Here is a 7249-nt window from a genome sequence, read left to right as displayed (position 1 = left end):
AATTGAGAGAAAAGGAGAGGTCAAGCAGTACTCATCTGTTTAGACAAAGGCTGTACCCCATAGCCTATAAGAAAACGTGTGCTATAAATCATAAATATTCACATCTTACAGCATGAAGGAGATGCTTTATGAGCTAAAATAATTTTATGAAATAAAATCTGTCTCTATTTCTCACCTTCTCTTTGCATATATCCCCTCCATGAAACGTGAGCAGTTGCAATAAATTTCATTTCGTTAGGAACTAAATCTCCTCACTCATCAACCAAGATACCTGAAGAAGTGCACAGATAGGTCCATAGTCTGTTGCAGACGTAACCCATAACGGACTTAACTTCCTCCTGTGTTGGTGATGTATCAGCAGCATCAGTCTGTTGGCATTGAACTATGAAATTTATATATGGTAGCAAATGCTTTACTAAGAGCTGTAATGAATTACATACTTATACTGTTGCACAGGTTACTTAGAACATCATGTGTTGAACACTTATCACCAGAAATTTCGCATATTTTTGTTTAAGAGAGATAATAATAGTGGCGTGTGAAGAGGGCCTCCCATCGGGTAGACCGCCCGCCTGGTGCAAATCTTTCGATTTGACACCACTTCGGCGACTTGCGCATCGATGGGGATGAAATGATGATGATTAGGACAACACAACACCCAGTCCCTGAGTGGAGAAAATCTCCGACCCAACAAGGAATCGAACCCGGGCCCTTAGGATTGACAGTTTGTCGCGCTGACCATTCAGCTACTGGGGGCTGACTTTTAAGAGAGATGAAACGCCATTATTATGAATGTAACAGAAAAAATATTCCTATATGCTAACACTTAAAAATGCATGCAATAAATATTCACGTCTTACAGCTTAATGGATTAAATTTATTGACCAACACAGTTTTATGAAATATAACAAATATCTGTCTCTATGTCTCTTTTTCCTTCTTCAAACCCCTCCACCCTCTGCTCCAAGTATCTAAACACACAAGAAACATCATTTCATGAACATCCAAACCTCTTCAAAACTTCTCACTCCACAGATCAACCGAGATAGTTATAGAAGAGCACAATTGTGGCTGTTATCTGTTACAGGAACCACCCAGCACAGAATAACCTCCTCGTAAAATGCACTAATGATGTGTAAGCAACAACAAGTCTCTTGGTTTTGCACAGTGAGATTTAGGTATGGCAGTATACACTTTGTGAAGACATGTAATGAATTACGTATTGTTCTGTTTGCATAAGAGACTTGTAACACCATGTATTGAACACTAACCACCACAAGCTTCACCTCCATCTTCTTATCTGTGAGGTTCATCATAAATTTAAAGCATACCATGTTGGGTGTTAGTCAACTACACGAATTATCACCCCCCCCCCCCTCTCAAACACACACCTAAAACCTCATTTATTTTAGCAGCTTCTAGATCAAGTTAGTTCTATAACAAACTGAAATTCCGTATATTTCTCTCAGCATAGGACTTTGAAGAGAGAGAAAAATGTAGGTTCTCTCAATCCCATGACCTAAACATTTTAAAATTTAAAACATGGGATCTCCATTTTTATCGATAATAATGTAATTACAGCTACATTCTCAGTATTTTTTAACTTAAAATTTGTAAGTCCCTCCTCTCTTTAACATTAGCACAATCATCAACAATTTTCTTCACAAAGTCACTAAGAAGCATATCTGTAGAAACAAACAACCTAATGAATACAGGAGAATGGGAATATGTAGGAAGAGAAAGTGTGGGAAGTAATGAACAACAAAGATGAATATATGAAGTTTAGGAGAGGGGAAGTGTTGAGCTGTGTCTGGTCATTTAGGATGAGATCTGGACTGTGAAGAAGATGTTTGTTAATTTCCAGGGCTTCGAGCAGGTTGAGGTTATGGCCTTTGTTTGCTAAGTGAAGTACATGGGACACTGGCTGGTAGTTGCGACCCTCACTCAGTACATGCTCAGCAAATGCAGAGTCTGAATTCTGCAATCTCCAGCTGCGTTCATGTTAAGCCATCCTAGTTGATATGTCTCTGCCTAACTGACCAATTTAAAATTTGTCACATCAGAACAGGTGATTTTGTATACCCCACTTTTGGCTAATAACTGGATCTTGTCTTTGCTAGGAAACCCTATACTTGCAGGATTTCAGTGCTTTGGCTACAATCTGTGATACCTGACCTAGAAATGGTAATGTACACCATTTCTTACAGACAGTGGATGGGGAAGCAGGTGGGACATAGAGGAGGGGTATAATTTTTCGTTTTTGTTTCCTGTGCAAGATGTGGTCAATAAGAACTGGATTGTAGCCATTGGCTGTGGCAATAAATTTTATTGTATCCAACCCTGCTTTAAAATCATCTCTGGGCATGGGGATAGATATGAGACGGTGTACCATTGAGTGAAAACCTGCATGTTTGTGAGCTATGGGGTGTTGTGAGCAAGAAGGTATTACTGTGTCTGTAGTTGTTGTTTTTCTGTAAATTTTGAAACAATGTGTTTGTGTACTGATGTCAATGGTGACATATAAGAAGTTTATGGATTTGTTGCCAATCTTCATAGTGAACTGGATATTTTTATGTTGACTGTTTAGGTTTTTCAAGAATGTGTTGAGTTGTCTTGTAGTACCAGTCACCATACACAGGACATCATCTACATATCTAAACCAATATTTGATGTTTACACTCAAAGGTTCTGTTTTTAGAAAATTTTGTTCAAAATGGTCCATAAATATTTCAGCCAACAATGGACTAAGAGGGGACCCATAGCTAAGCCATCTAATTTTTTTACAAAGAGTCCCTTGGAACTGGAAATAGTTCTGTGTGAGGCATGTCTGTGTGGCCAGTCTCAAGTCATTCAATTCTACAGGATTGACATCAGACTTGTGCATCAGCTCTCTCAGAATATCAATGCAGTCTACTACTGGTATGTTAGAAAACAAATTGCTGACATTAAAGGATACTAATTTATTACTGGGTGAGACAGGTATACCTTTTAACTTGTTTACTAGGTCCACAGAGTTTGAAATACGGTGTTCTGGTTTAAATTTAGTCTTGCTCTTAATTAGGACATCCAGTTTAGTGGCTAGTTCGTAAGATGGAGCAGTGAATGATAATACAACTGGACGAATAGGAATATCTTGTTTATGCAGTTTAGGAAGCCCATATATTCTAGGAGGCACTGGGTTCATATTGGTTAATAATTTTGCTTCAAATTCAGAGAAAATGATTTTGCATGAATTGATTGCATATTTAATATCCTCTTCGAACAGTTTAGTTGGGTCTTTAGGAAGGACTTGGAAGCCTGTGGTATTCAGGAAATTGTAGCGAGAACGTGTTGTATCCCCGCTTACAGTCGCTCATGTGCAGTGAACCGGCATTCATCGCCGCCCCCACGCACTATGCTCATGGGAGAGGCTTTGTGGCAATAAATGACTAAAGCGGTTTCTGGACAGGACACATTTATTTTTCCTGCCGTTACAATAAATGACAAATAATATACTTCGCTAATGTCCGTCTACATAGGCGCGTTGCACTGGCGGCACGGCTCGGTCACCGATCCCGGAGGGTGTACACTCCAGTGACGAGCCGTGGCGCGACCGCGTGGACCGAGCGAGACAAAAGGCCGCGTCACAGAATGTTCTGCTCTTGGCGCGACCGGAGGCGCCGTAACGTCCGCGAAGAAGCGAAAGACAATTTAACGGCGACTGCGTTTACGACCGCGCGTACGCATTTACGGCGGAGTCACGTTGACTCGACGCACGTGGTCCGCGGCGGAAGAACTGGGGAGACTTGTGTCGCGTCGCGTCGACTAGCTCGCACTGGTGGCAGCTTTGTTCCCGTGCGGTCCGGTGTGTGACGCACCGTTGCCGAAATTCCGCATAACGGTACAGCTGCCCCTACTTGTGTCGGCAGTGCCGTAGTTCAGCCCTTCGTGCGTTGGACAGTGCTGCCGCCACACAGATCCCCCCTTGGAGAGCGGAACTCCGTAGCTGCGAAAACGCGGCGATCGTTCGGTGGTGCGCGTGTGTTTTAAGTTCGTGCACTGCGTGATGACAGTGCGGCAGCTTTGGCGGGGGTCGGTCGGCGTCGGAAGGGCGGCGGCCCGTGACGTCAGCGCGCCGGACCGGCGAGCGTGCGGTGGGCGTGTCCTCGCGCTGGCGGCTAGTGACAGCGGCAGCAGGCACTGGCTGCGACTGTCCGTAGCGATGCGCGTGAAGGCGCGCGTTGCAGGTCATTGGTGGCGACGTCTCGAAGGCGCTTGCGCGAGTGCGGTACCGTCGGAACTCGAACGCGGGTCCGGGAACTACTACGGACAAGCCGGGCGGTTTGGTGCGCGATGTCCGGAGCTCGATGGAGAAGCGAATGAGGTAAGCTGGCGCAGGTGCCGATCCGGCCTCAACGCCCGACGCGGCGGAGGCAAAAGACGCGAATGCGGGTCCAGGAGCTGTGACGAACGCTCGACTGGAGTTACCGGCCGAAGGCACTTGCAGCTGGAGGTCGGGTCTCTACAGCGGACGGCGGCTCGTGGGCGCCGAATTCTGACGGCGTTCGGCGGCTCGGGCGCGTGATTGCCGGTTTGGGTGTTGTGGCGCGCTGGCGACGCAGCACGGCCGTTTGAATCGGACGCGGCGGCCGGCGCGCGTGACGTAGTCCGCTGGCGGCTGTGGTGGGGGCGACCGGTGCGTCTGTGGTGGGCGCGGTCCGGGCGGCCGTACCAGCTGCCTGGGCGTGGTGGTGGGAGGCGCACATGGCGGCGCGATGAGAGCAGGTTGCAGCTGTGCGTCACCGGCGGCTCCGGGTGCGGGTTCCGTCTGACCGCTGGCGGAGGGAGTGTCGTCCGTGAACAGATCTTCTGCCGGGTCGAAGAAATGCGTGGCTGATGGAGCGGGCAAGACGTAGGCTGGTTTGACGCGGTCGACTGACACTGTCGACGGCTTTCCGTTGCACTCGAGGACCAGCGTTTTGTCTCCTCGGGCGATCACGCGGTGCGGTCCACTGTAGGGTGGTCGGAGAGGTGGCCGTACTGCGTCGGTACGCAACATGACGTGCGTGCAGCGCTGCAGGTCGGCGTGGACGAATATCTTCCCGGTGCCGTGCTGTGTCGGTGCGTGCGCTCGGAGACCGGCCATGTGACTGCGCAGACGTTCCGCCAGATTGGGTGCCACGGTGTCGCGTGGGAGTCGTACATCTTCGACAAAATCGCCCGGGATTGTCAGGGATTGCCCGTAAACGAGGTCGGCAGGTGACGCGCCGATCTCCTCCTTCGGCGTGACTCGCAGGCCGAGCAGCACCAGTGGAAGCGCCTCTGGCCATGAGGTGTCGTGGCAGGTTAGAGCGGCTTTGAGGGTCCTGTGGAACCGTTCGACCATGCCATTCGACACCGGATGGTAGCTGGTTGTCCTGTGTAACCGGGTGCCACACAGTCTGGCGACGTGCATAAACAACGCGCAGTCGAACTGGCGGCCGCGATCAGTTGTCACGTGACTGGGACATCTGAAGCGTGCCACCCAGATGGCGACGAATGCGGTGGCGACGGTCTCGGCTGTGACGTCCGTGACGGGCGTTGCTTCCGGCTAGCGAGTGAAGCGGTCCACCATAGTTAGGAGGTACCGCTTGCCTTCTGAGAGAGGAAGCGGGCCGACGAGGTCCATGTGGACGTGCGCAAATCGGTGTGTCGCGTCCGGGAAGGTGCCCACGAGTGCGTGGGTGTGCCTCCCGACTTTGGCGCGCTGACATGCGGTGCAAGTGCGCGCCCATTCGCGACAGTCCTTCCGAAGCCCGGGCCAGACGAAATGCGCAGCCACGAGCGTCGCAGTGGTGTTGATGCCGGGGTGTGACAGTCCGTGGACACGGTCGAAGGCACTGCGCCGGAATTTCCCCGGGAGGAATGGTCGGTGCGTGCCGGTTGAGGTGTCACACCAAATCTTCCGTGCGGAGCCGGGGACAGGCACCAGCTCCAGTTGCAGGCCGCTGGAAGTGTCATGATGGAAGCGGTGTAGTTCTTCGTCACTCTCCTGTATTTGGGCCACGTCCTCAAAGTTCACAGGGGGTGAAATAACGGCACACGCTCGGGACAAACAATCGGCGACGATATTGTCTATCCCCGAAATGTGTCGAATGTCAGTCGTGAATTGCGACACGTACTCTAACTGCTGGAGTTGGCGCGGTGAACACTTGGTGTGGTTGTTCTCGAACGCGTGGGTAATGGGTTTGTGATCGGTGAAAATGATGAACTGTCGGGCTTCTATGGATGGTCGGAAGTATTTCACCGCCGCGTACACCGCAAGCAACTCTCGGTCATAAGCGCTCCAAGCACGTTGCGAATCGGAAAGCTTTTTAGAGAGGCTGCCAACTCCCGCCGACGCGCTGTTGTAACGCCGCGCCGATGGCGGTCTGGCTGGCATCCACGACTACAGCTAAGTCCGCGTCATGTACCGGGTGCGCGAGCAGCGTCGCTTCCACGAGATTCCTTTTTGAGTCCGTGAAGCTCTGCTCCATTGCGTCTGTCCAATTCACGAGGGTCCTTCCTTTTGAGGTAGGACCTTGTAACGCCTTAGTCAGCGGCTCTTGCACAGCTGCGGCGTTGGGCAGGTGTCGTCGATAAAAGTTCAACATGCCGAGGTAACGTCGTAATTCTCTGTGCATCTGCGGACGCGGCATGTTCTGTATTGCCTTCACTTTCTCCGGTAGCGGTGTCGATCCGGTGGGCGTAATTAAATGGCCGAGGAACTCAATTTCCGTCACGCCAAACTCGCATTTAGCGGGGTTAATGACGATGTCGGCTTCACTCAGGCGCTGAAAGACGGTCGTTAAGTGGCGGCGGTGGAGTTCGGGCGACTTGGAATACACCAAGATGTCGTCGAGGTAGGCGAAGCAAAATGGCAAGCCTCGCAAGACGCCGTCCAGGAACCGCTGCCAAGTCTGGGCAGCATTCCGAAGACCGAAAGTCATAAACAGGCTTTCGAAAAGCCCAAAGGGCGTTACGATGGCTGTTTTTTCGATGTCTTCGGGCGCCACTGGAATTTGGGTGTACGCCTTTGCGCAGTCAATCTTGCTGAACACCGCACAGCCCGCCAAGGCGTAGCTGAAGTCTTGAAGGTGTGGGACTGGGTATCGGTCTGGCACCGTTCGCGAATTAAGGGCGCGATAGTCCCCACACGGGCGCCACGAATTGTCTTTCTTGGGCACTAAATGCAACGCCGATGACCATGGGCTGCTCGATGGTCGCACGATGCCTTGCCGCATCATGGCCT

The sequence above is a fragment of the Schistocerca piceifrons genome, chromosome 11 (genome assembly GCF_021461385.2).
Source record: "Schistocerca piceifrons isolate TAMUIC-IGC-003096 chromosome 11, iqSchPice1.1, whole genome shotgun sequence".
NCBI lineage: Eukaryota > Metazoa > Arthropoda > Insecta > Orthoptera > Acrididae > Schistocerca > Schistocerca piceifrons.
The sequence above is the reverse complement of the archived record's forward strand: the minus strand, read 5'-3'. Positions refer to the sequence as shown.